We start from the raw sequence: 17009 nt of genomic DNA, 5'->3' as shown, positions 1-17009 counted from the left end.
GGGCCTTACAACAAAAGCGGTGGCACCCAGCCTCCCCAGAAAGCCACCGCACCCAGAGGCTGTGCTCACCCCATGGCCACATCCCCTCTCCCTTGGCCAGGAAACCAGTTTGCTCTTCTGTCCCTTCGCTTTGGCAAGGAAGGCAGCATGTGCTGTGGAAAGGGAGACACCATTTTTCCTTCCTACGGCTTGATTTTTGGCAGGACTTACAAAGTGGCAGGGCAGAAGCCTCCGCTGCTGCCCCTCTGCCCTGTGGACGCGAGCAGCACTACTGACACGGGTGAGAGAAGGGAGCTCGCTCCCAGCGCACAGACACATCCATTTTTAAAACCAGGCCTTCTGTGCTCTTTTTTTTTTTTTCCTTTTTTTTTTTTTTTCAGCTGTGCCTCTCCAAACCAAGCAAAAGATGTTCTCAGCTTAGTGGGATTAAAAAAAAAAAAAAAAAAAAAAAAAAAAAACAAAGTACGGCAGAAGTATTCTGGCAGGCAAGGCGGCGTTTAACTGAAATGGGCTGCCACAGGCACATCTGAAATTAAGTTAGGCTTTAACGGCAAACAAAACCGGGAAATGGCTCTGAGAGAGAAAAAGCCAACCACCCCAAACCCCAGCACTTTCCTGGTGCTGCGAATGGCCTGAGGAGAGGCAGGTCCCCACAGCCACGTGGCCACGGGCTGTGCAGCCGCGTGGGGAAGGCAGATGCAGAGGAGGATGAGGATGGAGCTCTTCATCCCCGCACGAGGATGGGCAGCCTGGCCGGGGCAGGAGGAGGGGGCGATGCACAGCTCCGAGGCTGCTGCTCGGCTGTCCCCGTGCCAGTGCTGCCCGTTATTGGTGGCTTTTCCTGATGCTCATACACAAAGCACTCCCAGTCGCTGTTCCAGAATTGAGAATTGGGAACAGAGAAACAGAAAGGGGATGAAAATGACCTGAGAAAAAAAAAACAGAGCAGTGGTGCTTTGGAAGCCTGTTCAAGCCTATAATCTCCGGTGATGGCTGTACCGAGAGAACAAATTGATGCTGTGCTCCGGGTGTGGGGCAGGAGGGGGCAATGCCACCGGCTGGGCTGAGTGGCACAGGGTGTCCGCAGCCACAGCACCGCAGGCTGGGACCCTGCCTTGTCCCTACCAGCTCCCCAGGGAAAGCAAACTCCAGTCTGGCAGAAAACGCTCTGTAGGATGCTGATGTCCACCACCTGGAGGCTGCTCCTGCGCAGGGAGCTAGGTGTGGCCTGGAAACTGCCTTTTAATAATTGTCAGAGAAAGAAAAAAAGACTTTTTTTTTGCTATCCATTTTGAAACAAGAATTCACTTGAATTCTTAAGTGCTGCGAGGAGCTGAAGCACGGCATTTCCCAGCTCCTGCTCAGGGGCTGGGTGAGCAGAGGCCGTGCTGAGCGCTCCGAGCTGTGCTGGGGAAGGGCCAGGGGTGATGCTCCGCCGCGTCAAGATGAAACTGCAGAGGAAGAGCCCTGTCGGTACACAGGAAAGCCGTGTCTTCTGAGACAGGCATCCCCGAGCGCCAAGGAAGTGTTGAGCCAGTGATCGTGGTATCTGCGGAGCGCTGTAATGCTTCCGCCGAGGGAACAACACGAATTCCTGTTGTGTTTTGTTTTGTTCCTTTCCCGAGCAATGTTGTTTTTACGTGGTGGCTCAGGAACTTCTTTTGGACATCTGCAACATTGCACTTTCCCGGTTACCAGCCAAAGCGCTTTTTTTTTTTCTTTTTTCTTTTTTTTTAAGCACAGCAAGAAAATACTTCATCAGGCACATGCTGACAGACAGATTTGCTTTATCTTCGTTGGGAAAACCCAGTGGAAGCAGCACTCCCGGCGACGGAGGGGATTTGGAGAGGGGACGGAAACGGAGCGGGAGGAGGCTCGGTCCCGGGCTGATGCTAACAATGCTCTTTCAGAGGTTCATAATGAACCTATTGAGAACACCGAGTTATTTGGAAAAATCCTGAACTGTGAGAAATATGCGCATGTTGCAGTTGAGTCACAAGTTGGCACAAGTGACACCAGAACATATTTTTTTTAAGTGTACTTTTCTTTTACAGATTCGGAGACAAGGAACCATTATCATCATTTAATTTAATCTAAACCCCAGAATAGCTGCATCCAGCACAGTCCTGCTGCCGAGCTCGAGCAGCCCTTTCACAAGGATATCTGTCTTGATTTTAAGACAGGAAGGGACAGACTTTCCATTATGTTTCTTGCTAGATGCTTCCAATGGCTACATTTTCATCCCTGTTGAAAATTTGTACCCAAACCTGCTTATCTCTAGCCTGAAAGTATTTGGCTGTGACTTCTGCCACGGATCTCGGTAGCTTTCTGCCTGCAGGATGAAGAGACCCGCTCAAATCTCTTCTCTGGCAGCTATGTCAAAGCCTCTGGTTTCTTGTACCCTTCCCTGTCCTCTTTGTCCAATTAACAGCTTTTCCACGCAAAATATAGCTAAGACTATGCAGGATCTGAAGAAGGAGAGGTTTTTGTCAACTGGAAATAGCGATGGGTGTCCCCTGAACCTTACCTGGGCTGTACCGTGTCTGACACCTAGGACAAATTGCATTTTTACTAGAAAAAGCGGTTTATTTACAAAGCATGTGAAACCATGCTGGTTTTTGAACAGTAGTCATAAAAAGAGGCGAAGGAGAAGGCGTGTGGGTTTGTTTCTTCTTGATGGAATCGTCTCACCCATTTTTTCTCATATTCTTGCTCATATTTTCTCATATTCTCATCTATATGTTCACATATTTTTTCATATTTATTCTCGTATGGATTTTTCTCATAATTTTCTCACGTTTTTTCTCATATTCAACCCTTCTGGCCAGACACAGCCCGGGTGTCCCTGCACAGCACCTTGCTCTCCGTAGGGCCGCGGCGGCTCATGCACAGAAGGACCGCGATCCCAAAGCCAGCAGAGAAGTTCCTTTTTACATTTTACTTCCCCCTAAGGAGATTTGGGTGTGCTGGCACAGCGAATGCCCTCTCGACATGTGGCTGGGTTTTGAGGGGCCGACCCTCCACGTCCCAGCAGCATCCATGGGAGCGCGCTGCATTTCTGGTGGGGAGCGCGCGGTGCGGGCGGCGGTGACCTGCCAATGGGTTGTTGTGGAAGTGCTGATCAGATCAGGCACAGATGGGCAACACAGAGCTGTCATAATCAGCCGGGATTTGAAAATGTTATAATTGGGATGGTAAACAAGTTCACAAGGACCCCATTGAGGCAAGGGATTGCCATGGTAACAGACCAGAAAAGTCTGGGGAGGAGGAAGGTATCGATAAGTGGGGGCAGCGGGAGGGGAGGTGCGGTGGGCACCCCGGGGATGCTCCCGCGGTCCCTGCTGGCACCGTGGTGTGGAGCAGAGCTGGGTGCGGGTCCCTGCTGCTGGGCCACCACCACCCCGCTCTCCGCAGCCGTTCCTCCAGGCACGGAGCTCCCCAGGACCAAGCAGGCGCGCACAGTCCCAGTGTTTGGGGGTGAGACTTGAGCTTGGAGAAGCGTGAAGGAAATTAAAAAAGTTCCCTAATGCTCCTGAGCTTATCAACTGCGTTGTTATTCCAAAATAATCTATTTTTAAAAACCTTCTTTTATTAATCAGCTATTTATCTTTCCTAGGGTAATATTTTTCATTCCGAGACAAATGCAGCAATTTTCCTCACTACAGTAAAACAATAAAATTAGTTTATAGGCGAAAAGAAATGTTAAGGGCCCAGTGGCACTGAAACCTCATTAACAAATCTTTTTTAAGTGGCAGGCTTGCAGCTTGAGTCAATGGACAGAGAAAGCAGTTGCACACTTGCAGATAATCAGGAGCTGAATCTGGTAATCAATCTATCGAGCTGGAGCGGACTTTTTTGGAGATTTGGTCTTCTTGCTTTTATGGTGAAAATGAATATGTACATAGATGGTGTTTGATGCTCTGGGGTTTAGAAAGCAATGGTGAGGTTGGGAAGTAAATCTGTATTTTCAAAATCACATGTAATAAAATAACGAGAAAGGAAAAGATATTCTTTTGGGGTTAAGTGGCCTTAATTTAGTGGTTGTGCCAAACATTTGGGCTGCTAGGCTACTGGCAGATTTGGGGCAGTGCTGGATCTTCCCTGCTTGCAGAGACCGTGGGTGTAAGTTAACAGCCAGGAGCGCCTGGACCAGGGGAAGGAGCCTCCTCAGTGTTCCCATCAAGCAAAATAAGTAAGTCAGCAAGGCAGGTATCACACTGACAATAAAGTCCTTTGCTGTAGAGAGTAACAGCGACGAGGAACGCTATAATTTATCAGAATTGCAATATAATATATGGCTACTTAGTGCATTGAGGTCATGGAAATGGAGCTGGAGAGAGAAACAACTTTTTACTAGTACTCCGTATTTAAATGCATCCTTGATGGCACTTCTGCTACCCCCATGGGATATTATTCCATGGTATGACTTCTCCTTCTGAACTTTTTCTTCAGTGAATTTATTACACAAAGAGTTTGATTATAACAAGAACAACAACAAAGAAGTAGGAGGAGGATACGAATCTAAGCATGTTTCCTACCAGAAAAAAAAAAAAAAGGAAAAAAAAAAAAAAAAAAAAAAAGCATTAGGACTGCTTGACACCTTAAGGAAGAGTCTAAACACTGCTTTTATTTGGGTGGCACCAACTAAAAGGAAAGGAGTCTGACTCCCAGGCATGTTTTGCCTTTGCTCACTTGCTGGAACAGCCACTAGAGCTAATGAGCACTCCCAGATTTCGTACCCTCTGGGAAAAGATGTCTCCCAGGAGTTACACAGCTTATTTAGGAAGAGGCCCTTGAAATACATCTGCATTCATCCTGGAAATAAATAAATTTGAATTCAGAGCAGTTAGGTTTTTCCAAAAGTGGAGAGCGAACACATGTGGGCACATTGTTATTTAGCAAAAGACTGCGAGCCCAGATTTTTCCATCACTATCATAACCGTACAGCAGCACTATTTATCATTTTTCCAGTTGCTGCATTCTGTTCCAATCACAATGAATTGCTATGAAAGATCTCTGATAATAACTAGCCACTAAGACCTATGAGACTTCATTTATTATGGCATAATATACACATTACCTAACTTGTGTTGGACCATATGGAGAGCTCTCTGTTGAATTTGGCGTAGTTACTGGGGTGAAACAAGGATGAATTTTGTTCCTCATCCTCTTCAATTATGCCATAGATTGGATCATGCAGCAAACTCCAACAGATCATCTGGGCATAGCAATCAGCCCCGAGGACCACATCACTGATTTAGTCTGTGCCAATAAACACAGTGCTGTGTGCGAAAACACTGACGGGAGCGCGAGTGGCACTGAACAGCACCGATCCCTGGAGCAAATCAATAGGGCTTAACACTTACCTAAAGCGAAGGTCTTCTCTGCAAATGGGAACAGCCTTTTCAGTTTGTCACTTGAAGGCGGAAAAAGGCTTTGGGAATATCATGCTTGTCTTGGAGCTTATGGGAAGGATGGGTGATAAGATCGAAACTTACGTAAACCAAGGTCAGTTCAATCACTGCATTTGAAACTGCAGGGAATTTAGCTGCAAAGCCCAGCTCTGCAGGGATAAATCCTTTGATGGCATAATGTGCAGAGTAAATAAGCTGTAAGATTATCCCATCTCTGCCTCTATGCATATACATGCATGCTCTCACCTACATATTCTTTCATTTCCCTATAAGCGTGTGCACATGTATGAATCACAGAATCATTAAGGTGCACATATCTGATGGGTTGGAGGAAAAAAAATATGAAGTAAGGCAGATTTGTTTGGGATCTTACTGTCTGCCATTAGCAAACCAGGAAATCAAGGAACCCAGTCCAGTCTGGTGCCTGTAATTACCATGAAACTGATTTTATTTTTATTTTTTAAGTGGAGTTGAGATGCCCAGCACTGCTCAGAAGTGCTCAGCAGTCCTCGGGACTGAGCCTTACTGGTACCAGTGCCTGGATATTGCATGCCACATTTACATCAGAATTGCTGTGCCTGTATTCAACTCTACCCCAAATCTCCCTGATAAATAGTCTCTATTTAACTAAAATCTCCTTTTTGGTACATAAGGACTAATAGAACATGACATTTATTATTCAAAAGAGGTGGCAAACGAATCGAGACATTGATTCGATGTGAATAGGCAGAATGCGATCCCCCACTCCTGCCTCTGTGCCTCTCTCTCTCTCCGCCATAAATAATAGAACGGTTCCCATTCCCATTCCATTATTGCTAATAATGAGTTATGAGTAAAGCGCACCATGTCCCTCGAAAAAGGCAAGATATAGCTATGCTTATGGTTGATTATTAGAGGATAAAATAAAAAGATTGATGCCCAAAAAAAAGTCTAATTAGTGTTAGTCTATTGGAGAGGAAGCTGAGCATGCTGCTCTAGCACTGCCAAATGAAATTAAGGCCCAATTATTGATAAATGAAGAGTGGTTTGTGCTGGAGTCTGGCCTGGAGTCGAGGAAATACATCTGTCATTTGGCCTGCACAGAAGTCATTCATGTGTGACATAGCATCCTGTGCATTTATCATGCATCTGTAGATTTTTGTTTTAATTCAGTTAGCTGTCTAACTAGATTCGGTGCTGGATGCCGCGCACAGAGTCAGAATTTGGACTGACAGATGCAATTCGAGTCTGAAATGGTGTGTGACACGACTAGCTATCCTGCATATTAATTATTATTGAAACCATTGTGGCCAAAGCTTATGCACTAATGGTCTATTTTGTTATCTGCTTTTGTGGCTTCTGCATTTAACAATTGCCCGGCGGCTCCGGGGCAGGTAAGAGACAAACCAGATCAATGACCCGTTGCTGTCAAGCGCCCTTACTGTTACCACGAAAATTGGAAACGGAGGCGTTTGAAACGATGTAAAGAAAATGCCTGGCTTCACCATTATGTAAACTGCAAACTCTATAAACGAGATAAGTGGGGTCAGGAGCTGAGTGGGGAGATACACTTTTCATTAAACTTAAATTGGCGAAATAGTTTATTAATTCTATTGTCAAATGCAAATGGAAAACAAACGTTTGTGAAGGTGATAAAATTGCAGCGCTGGCGCGATTGTTCTGACGCCACTTCGGTGCAGCCAGCTGCGAGACTTAGTTACCCTGTTGCACTAAAGTTTGATTTAAAGTTCATGTAATTTCGTCGTCATATTGTGGGGAGAATTGAAATTAAATGTCACCTTCAAATGGAGAGAGCTAATGGAGTTCTTCAGAAGTTTTCAGGAAGCCTTGGGCAGGGAAGGTGCTCAGGAGGCGCACACCTCGGCGCCTCCCCACCCGTCCTCCTTGGCCTCTTCTTCCCCTTCCTTTGGCCATGCTACCAGTGCCTAAAGCCATGGGTACTCTGGGTTCCCCTCCGGAGACCTGGCTTCTGGCTCTGGGTGCAGGGTCTGGGCTGTGCCCAATGCTACTGGCTTCAGAAGTGCCAAAAATCCCTCCGAGGATCTGGGTTTGGGTGCTGCTCTGCTTGGCACTTGAACACATGGGGATCACTCCTTTAAAATTAAACTTTCGAGACAGGCACCTGATCCGTCTTCCCAAAGTAGGCTTCTCACTGTCACAGGTTTCCGTGCTTAGCGGCTTTTGAAGGACCTGGTAAGATCTTCGACGCATCTTTTAATACCAAAACATTTTGGGAAATCTGCCCCACTTCTAAGTAGGGCAGAGAATGTCTTCGCATCTCACAGAGCTGTAAACCAATTTTCTAGATGGGGAGCAAAGTTTCCCAAGGCACTGTATGATCCATATTCCTCAGTCCTATTTAACCACCACTGTGGCCAGTCCCAGCTTCGTCAGGGGCTTTCCAAAACCCATGGCACTTGGTCTGGGCCTGACTCTGGAGGTCAGTGCCAAGGGGATGCAGTGCCTAAGTCCTTACTGCACAGCAGCACGCTCAAAATGCCCGTGAGCTCCAGACCTCTGAAGAAAACCTGCTTGATGGTCGGAGCCAGGGTGGAAACCCAGTGGCAGGAGTCCCCAGGGCCTGTGTCCATATGGGGTATGGCCGGCAGCACTCCCAGATTTCCCCTATTTGGCACACAAACCCTTCATCTCCCTTCGCAGTAATCCAATTCTTTCTTCACAGTTAAGGCTCTTGCAAACGAGATACTAACAGAATTTCCTACCTCAGATTTACAACATTTTCATCAATATTAGAGCCACTGAAAACTAACCAAAAAAAAAAAAAAAATTAAAAAAAATCCTTTCTGGAACGTGCTTCTCCTTGTGACGTTTCCCTGGATTCCTCTGAAGCGGGGACTGTGCCACTAGCTGCTATTTTCTGTGTACTTCACAAGCTGAGCAATGTCGTGCCTCCAATAGAGGCGAAGTTTCAAATATTAAAAATACCAGCGAAGTACAATGCCTCTTACTCATCCGAACTCGCTTTGGGGCCGGCAGCGTGAGCCGCGTGCCATATGGGGATTTGTTAGCCACTTCTGCTCCCTGACGCAGCGCTTCGCAGGGGCGCGGACGGCGCGGAGCCGCCTCCCCCGTCCTCTCCTTCGGTTTTGCGGGGCATTTTTTACCTTTCCCTTTGCAGCACGGCCTCTTCTTACAGCACAGCGCTGCTGCTGGGGCTGCTTGTCCCTGAGCCTTGGTATCAGCTTGTCCCAGAGCATGGGGAAGGAGGAGAGCTGAGAGCAGAGTCCCCAGGCACCTATACCCGCCCAGGGCACCCCAGGGAGTCCCCGCAGGCTGTGGCCCTTGGGGGTTTAGGATCTGTGCCCACATGAAGCACCCCTTTTGCACCAGCCCTGGCGGCCACGCTGCCCGGACACTCGGTGACACCTGCACGAGGCAGGGCCTGGTGGGGGCAGCTCCCTGGCGCTGCAGCTGAGCACGGCCGACCTTGGTTGTCAGCGCCGTGCCGATCCACCTGCGCCGTGACCCTGGAACTTCCCCAGCAAAGCCATTTTTTGCTGCCAACAACAGTTTTGTGTTTACAAAAGAATATGCAAAGCAGTGCTAAGTAGGGAATGACATTTTCTCCCTCACAAAGAGACAGATTTCCTTGCGCTCGCTCTGTGCATCACCATATCCCCACGGCGGCCCGCGTGCTGCTCCCAGCCCCTGGAATGGGTTTCCCGTACGTCAGGAGATGCTGGTTGGGACCAGCACTACGTGGGCTGCCTGCTGAACGCTCCAGGCTCTGGGCACGGTGGCCACAAGCACATCACCACGCCGAGCATCGTCCCTTGGCTCTGTGTGGTTTTACAGCAGGGACACTGCGTGCTTTCACTGGCGCCGAGTTAATGATCTGCATCACACACACCAAATGGGAGAGCTTGGCCTTTCTCCTTTTCGCATTTCTGTGAGAATATTTGTGCTCAGTGGCACCCCAGCATGTGCAGGGGAAGGCCAGAGCTCTCCAGTGCTGGGCTCCTGCTGCCAGGTGACCCCTTCCTCACCCCCATCCTCGCCCCTGCAGCAGCTGTCCCTGTGCCAGGGTGGATGAGCAGAACTCACTGCTGCCCAGAACCCCTTTTTCCCCTTAAACCCGGCCCCAAAACCTGAATGGCCCCTGCCTGACCCTGTCTGCATCCCTCTTTGGAGCTCTCAGGGAGGAATACAGCTTTCTAGAGCTGCTGAAGGGAGGATTTGCAAGCGCACCTATGGGATGGAGACATCTGAAAAGCAATGGAAGGCGGCCACCAAACTACCCGACACTGCCTTATAAATCCCAGAGTTTATATTTACAGCTCCAGCCTTTAATTTGGCCTATTCTGATGAAAATGCAGCTTTGTGTACTAAGGAACTGGCTGCACAGTATGGCCAAGGTACCCTTCAGCCAGACCTGCTACGTAGTATAGAATGAAAAGAGGAAAATATTTTATTTTTTTAAAGAAAATAACATCAATAAAACCCTTATTTAAAAAAAAAAAAAAAGAAAAGAAAAAAAAAAAGAACACAGCAACCCAGTCATGGAAAAGAAACCCAGGAAAGCCAAACTACACAGACACAACAATAGCTGCAGGGCTGAGACCTTGTAAAGAAAGCTCATGCCTGGAGTAAGGTTTTACAGTGAGTTTTAAACCACTTTAAAATGTCAAGTTTGGTTTTTGACGTGGTTACGTTTACCCCATAAAAATAAAGTGATTTGAAGACCCTTTGGGGCCCTGGAACGGCTCCCACTCTTGCTATATAGACTTCGCTTCACATGTTGGCTTCAGCTGCTTATTGCCTTTTGTGATACTCTGGTTATTAGGTTAGATCAGCAGCACTTCCATTAAAAACCTCGATTGATCATATGCAATACCCGAACGGTCAGTCGCTTTTATGTGAAGAGAATAAATGATATATTTGTTTCTAACTGTTAAACTCTAGGGTTATCGAGGGACCGAATAACTGCCCTTAATATGGCAATTATTTTTGCAGGTACAGTACTTGGTAATGTTGGAGCGTAATTACCTGGTAATCTGGTATTTACTACGTAACTGCAAAGTGTAATATTTGCACCTTGTAAAATAAAACAGGCATTTAAAAATATTTAATACTTTCTGGCTCTCCTTTGTGTCTCCGCCTGCGGTTCCCCCACGGCGCAGCGCCGCTGCCCGTTTCCTTCCCCAGCCCCCTGGCACAGCGGGTCCCCGCCTCGGGGCTGGCCCCCCCAGGACCCCCCCAGCCTGCTAGTGGGGCTGCAGCCCCCAGGCACCCCACAACCTGTGGGGACTCGCCGTGGCCACCCCAAACCCTCAGCAGCAGCCCCGGGAAGGGGCGAGGAGGGCCGCAAGCTGGGGGACACCATTCCCGTGCGGGATGCTGTGCTGCCACTCTGCAGCATCTCCGATCTCCCTCAACCTCCTGGCGTGCAGGAGATGCCCAGAAAGATTTCTGGCGTTTCGTCTCCCAGCCCGGCTGCTCCCCGCGGGCAGCAAGGGGCAGGCTGGGGCTCCCTCCTGCCTGGGGGAGCGCTGCCGCAGGATTGCTAAACCGCCGGGCGCTGTAATGTGTTATGACATAGATCAGCTGTTGTTTTCCAGTCTCAAAGGAAACCTTGTGGAATCTCATTCCTTTGACTGTATTAAATTATCTGCAAATGTTGTCCTTTAAACACAAGCTCAAGGCCCTCGCGCTGAGCATTAAGCACGGATTGCGCGCAGGGTAAAATCTCTTTAAGGCTATTGTTGCTTTGGATATTTGGTTTACCTTTAGTTTTATAACAAAGTAAATTAATAAATGAAGGGGTAGGAGAATTGTTACTATAGCAATCCCCATGGTAACATAAAAAATGCCACAAACACTCATCTTCAGGCTCCAGCTCCTGCGAGAGCACGGCTCTGGGTAAAGCGCAGGGCCGGCTCTTCCGCGCCGTGATGCTGCGCTGAGCCAAATTCCAGTTGTCTCTCAGACTGCTCTCGAGAGAAGTTCCTGCTCTTAAACAAAAAGGAGCATCTTGAAGCTCTGTGAACCTCTCAGGAAAAAAAGAAAAAAAAAAAAAGAAAAAGAAGAAAAAAAAAAAAAAAAAAGAAAAAGAAAAAAAAAAAAAAAAAAGAAAAAGAAAAAAAAAAAAAAGATTGTTTTCTTAAATAAACCCTGGGGAGCTCATGGCTTTAGAAAATATTTCTGACCTGAAATCAGCTTTGCAATGGGAACGGCTCCTTTCCTGCTGAGGAACCAGAGCTGTCTTCAGGCTCTTTGGGCTTCCTAATAACTTTCTACTGGGTTTGCATAACTCAGCTGTTGTGAAAGAGCTTAGCAAACATCAGCACAAGGTATTGCATTCAGATTGGCACGGCGCACACATTTTTCCTCCATCTCCTCATGTCTCTGCAGAATGGGGTGACACTGGAGCCACTCAACTCTTAGCAGAGGTCACAGTGCCACCGCCCCGAGTGGCGGAGGAGTCGGTGAAAACGGGCTGAGATTTGGCCACAGAAGGAAGATTAAAGACACCTGCTGAAATAGCACTTGGCCTAAAAAATTAATCAACAGAGTTATTCTGGGCTAAATCCTGATATTTCACTCTAATGTCCTTGTTTTAGGAGAATTGTCCCCGGAATGCAACACCGGCAGCGGGAGTGCAGGTGGATGGGTGGCCGAGCCCCCCAGCCAGCCTCCTGCTGCCTTAAACCAGCCCAGCAGCTAAACCCTTACAGCTCCACGGGGCACTTTTAAGCTAAATTCTGTAAATTAGTGCAGTGCCTGTGTTACCCGGTGCTGAAGGCCAAATGTGCTGCTGCTTTTGGGGTGCTCGTAAACAAGGTCTTGGGGAGACACCCGCTTGTGTGGTGCCGTGGGCGCTGGGGCTCTTCTGAAAGGCCACGGTTGAGGTTTGCAAACCCGGCTCGGTTTGCTTGCACTTCCCTAGTGCCAGCCGGGCAGTACTGAGTGGAGAGCAATTCCTCATTATTTTTGTGTTCTTCTAGCCCTCTGCGATAAATAGCAGGGCCCTGGGAATGTTTTCAGAAGCGGGGTTGTGCCGTTTTTCTGCCTGTAAACTTCAGCAGAGCCCTTCCTCTTTTACTAAACATTTACAGAACAGCATTTGTAAACTGGGTGTTTGCGAAAACAATGAGCCAAAGCCCAGCAGGTCCAAGCAGAGGCATTTCCACGTGCAGATTGCCGGGCAGGATCCAGCCCGGGAGCTGAGCATTGCTGCCTGGTGCGAGCGGTGCCTCGCAGCACTGCGCCCTGGGGCCCTGCGCACAGCTCCAGCAGCAGCTCCTTCCCCCCAGGAGAGGCCAGGGGAGGCTCCCTCTGACTCTCCAAAATTGTTGGAAGAAAAAAAACCACCAGTGTTAGTCCCGGCAGCAGGTGGCACGCTGGCGTTGCTCCCCAAAGGTGAGGCTCCCCGCAAAAAGCACCCCAAAGTGCCTCTCCCGCATCACCTCCTCGTCCTCCCTGTGGAGAGGCTGCTGCCTGCCTGCAGGGATCTGAACCTTCAGGGTGAAGCCACCAAAACGCAGCTTCGTGGCTCCACACACACGGGGCTTCCACTTGTCTTCCTGCGGACAGATTGGTAAAGGGACGCGCTGCTGGAGCGCTGCCGCTGCGCCCCAAATGAAACGGCGCGGAGGTGAAACGCTGCTGGTAATACTTCATTACAACAGGGTGTAAGTGGCAAATTAAAAGAATAAAATGAGCGCCGGTGGCTCCGGCAGGGCTGTGCACGCAGAAACAAAGAGAAATGTAATGAGGTTGAGGGTGAAGGCTTTCTTCTCAGCTCTGCAATTGAAGTGTTCAAAGAGCAAACTGTAGAGCAAGCTGCAAGGGTCAGATCTGGAGAACAGCCACGTTCCCTGTCTCAGCATCCGTTCGGGGATAAATCTGGCTCTTAATCAGGGCTGACAATTAGGCCGTACAGTTAATATTTTTACAGCTGTTTTATTAATAACACATACAGAGCATCCAGCCAGGATTTGTTGGAGACACCTCAGGAAAATGAATGATGTAAATAACAGATGGATGCGGAATATTCTTACAAACAGGCACAAAGATATTCCCATCTTGTTTAGAAGGAATTTAAATAGACAGATTGCAGATAAACAGGCAAACCGAAAAGAGGAGAGAGGGGGAATGGGAGTGGAGAGCTCGCAGTGCGTGGCCTTCGTTGTGCAGTCCTTGCCCGTGCGTTTGGTGCCTGCATCCCCTGGTGCTCGTAGGTCTCACCGCTCCCTAGCCACAGCACGGTTTTCCTGTGGGTAATTTCGACCTCCCTCCAGCGATCGTACCTTTGAGTCTTCGCTCCGCTAATTACACGGCCTCACATCCATGAATCTCTTTGAATTTTTGTACACGCCGGTACCAAGAGAGAAGGGAGTGGCGGCTGTGATGCGGGGGAGCTTTTGAAGTGTTGGAAACGAGCCTCGCTAGAGGCTGTCACAGGTGATGCACAGCTGCAGGGCAGTGGACGCGGTCAGTTAGAGGGGCCACCAAGAAAGCACAGGTGGGAGGAAGCGCGGGGGCACATCTGGGACAGGGGTGAGCCAGGAAAGCACTGCCCGGCCCTGTCCCTCTGACGGAATTGGGGTCTCCGAAGGGGCCAAGCAGGTCAGGAGGACACGGCCCTAAAGCATGCAGGGCTGCCAGCACCAGATCCAACAGCACCACCCCGATTCTGCTGGCGGAGCTTTCCTTCAGGAAGCAAACTCCACTGGCCCAAAAGGAACATTTTTTCCAGATCTACGTTAAGCAAAAGGTGACTTTCTCTCCTGCGAGGTGAGGATTTAGGTGCGCGCCCGGAGTTCAGCACACGTGTAAGTGCTCTGCTGAGCCGTGGCTTTGATTAGTGCCTTCCTCGGGGCCACGAGCTGCCAAAGATTGTGTGCACAGTACGAGATGATAAACATCACTAGTGTGTGATACACTGACGCTTTGTGCATACATGGTAAAACAAAATCCTTTGGCACCAGTGGCCAGTGAATCATGCGGATTTGCAGTTGGATTTGTACGTTGGGAGTTTCTCTGGAGCTCTGCGAGCAGATCCAATGGCTAACAGCTGTAATTGCCTGCAGTTGCTGAAGCCTGAGTTACCTGGTGCTTAGCAGGGGCCGAAGAGCACAACATATCAGTGATGGCAAGAGGTGGGCACCAGCGCCGGGCGAGGGCAGATGCACATCCCTCGTGCCATCCCCTGTGCCCAGCAGCTGTCCCAAATGCTCACACGCTCTGCACACACCATGTCCAGGCTGACAGAGAGCAGGAGGAAGCCTCTGAGCCCTTTATCATGCTTATCCAGCCATCTTAGGCTTTCCCTGGTGTCTTCAAACAGCTTTTGCAAAGACACTGCTAGTGGAAAGGTTAAGATTTTTTTTTTTCTTCTAGTTTTCAGGCTAAACTTCATCAGCACCAGCTGCGGAGAGGCATCCTCGTGTGTTCTCTGAAGGCTACCACAGCACCAGGCCCCACGCTGATGCTACGGTGCTGTCGGTGCCGTGCCTCCAAACAGATTTGCAGCTGAATAATGCCATGGGCATGAGGTGGGGCACAGGGTGCTCAGCACCAGGGCCACCCCATCGCATCCCGGCTGCGGCTGGGCAGCACAGGTGGCTCAGGTCTCACACCCCCGTGCTGCAGTGACTGTGCCAATTTGAGGCTGGCGGTGAGATTTGCAGGTAAGCGCATATGATATTCTCACCCGAGCGTGCATTCAGCGGAGAAACATCGCTCTAAATAGCAGTGAAGTCATCAGAGTATGGAAAAATACGGAAAGCAAACATATTCAGGAGTTCTAAAAATCAAACTGTGATAAATATCAGCATAACAAGCCTCATTTGGGAACACACCGTTCTCCCAGAGGAGGCTGTCTGACTATCAGTGCCTTTAGAAACACACTTTCTCCAGGGCTGTGTACTGAGCACGGGGTAAGATAAACACGAGTGCCTTTTCCCAGCCTGCTCATCTACAGGCATCTAAATTAAGAGATTGTGTTATCAGTGATAAAAGTTCATTGAGGGTTCATTTCAGTTGGTTTGAAGGTTTTTGAGGAGAAGAATAAACAAACAGCAATTAGCACCATATTTAACATCGCTGACATTTTGTGGAGCCTATTTCTATCGCGGGTAGGGGAGGCTGTGCTCCGGAGATGGCTGTGTCTCCGCACGGCATTACGCTTCTGCCACCAGGACCTCGCCGGGCAGCGGCAGGGCTCGCACGCCCGTGGGCAGTGCTGGCACCAAACGGCTCCAGGGTGTGCAGCAGCCGTGGCCAGGCTGCCTGCAAGCTGTGAGCACACCAGTGGGACCCTAAACCCGGCACCCCGGGGTGGGCTGGCCGAGGGCACACTCCCAGCTGGTCCCTACAGAGCTTGGTGGCACTTTGGGGGGGTCTGGTTGATGGGCACAGAGGTCTTCCTCCTGGAAATGGCTCCTCAGGGCTGCCACGAGCACGGATCCAACCCGTTCCCCGTGTCAAGCTGCAGGATTTCATCCACTTACTGAACCACCACGCTACCTGTGGGCTGTGTAATTGCACTTTGTTAGTTTTAACCCTGCTCTGAGCTGCGCCAGAGCCCCTCACCAGGTAGAGCAGGGAGCGAGCTGTGCGAGGGAGCGCACGCCAGGCACCCCTCTGCCAGGCATCGGGATCCTCGGGGGCTCGGGTGAGCAGATAGAGGATACGAAGAGGAAGCAGCCAGTCTATTGTGCTTACCTACTGATGTGCAGAGCTCTACAGTACAGACGTCTTAACACATAAATTTAACAATTATTATTGTGTTGCCCTTTTCCAAGAAAGGGTAAAGGAGATTTGTAGGAGCACTTAACACATGTAAATCCCCACCTCTTTAAACCAAAGCAGTATGTTAAATGGGTCCATAAATATCATAAGTATTCTGTCCTTTTAGAAATCATACCTTTTTTTTTTTTCCTCTCCTTTCAATGCAATTAAACCCGTGCCTTATTATAACACAACTCTTGGGAACCAGACATTTAAAAAAACTCCAAACAGGCGTTTATTGAGAAAGACAATGATCTTCGTTGGGTTAAGCGTAAGTAGAAGTCAAAGACAAAAGGCAGTCTGCCTAACACCCGGTCCTGAATCACAACTTGGCAGTTTTCTGCCAAAACGAAGTTAAAATCTCATGCAGCCACGTCTCTCACCTACATGTGAGAGCTGAGATGTTCAGCTGGGGCTTCTCTCTCTTCTTGCACAGCCCCCGGGAGTGTGGGAGGGATCTCCCCGGCTGTCGGGTGTCCGTCCCGCACCCTCACCAGCATCGTCCTGCTGTATTTGGGAACACTCCTTCACCCCACAGCAGGGCCCCAAGTCCCTGCTGCAGACAGGCACAGGCTCGGACAGGATTCACCCGATGTTTGGTGAGATTGTGTACACATGCAAACCAGGTTTCCCAGGTGTTTCTCTTAAAGTTTGTGCTTCCTTATCTTCTGACACACCAATGGGCACCACCACCACTTCCCTGGTAGGAAAAGAGGCCGCCACCAACCATCCTGCCCAAGGCAGGCTCCTGGTCTCTTGGCCACCCTTCCTGGGGTTGGTGAGCCCCCGGCGAGCCCCCAGCCCATGGGCAGCAGGCGAAGCCCTCGTGGGCCATTTCCA

The sequence above is a fragment of the Aythya ferina genome, assembly GCF_964211825.1.
Source record: "Aythya ferina genome assembly, chromosome: W".
NCBI classification, from domain to species: Eukaryota; Metazoa; Chordata; class Aves; order Anseriformes; family Anatidae; genus Aythya; species Aythya ferina.
Note: the sequence above shows the minus strand (reverse complement) of the source record.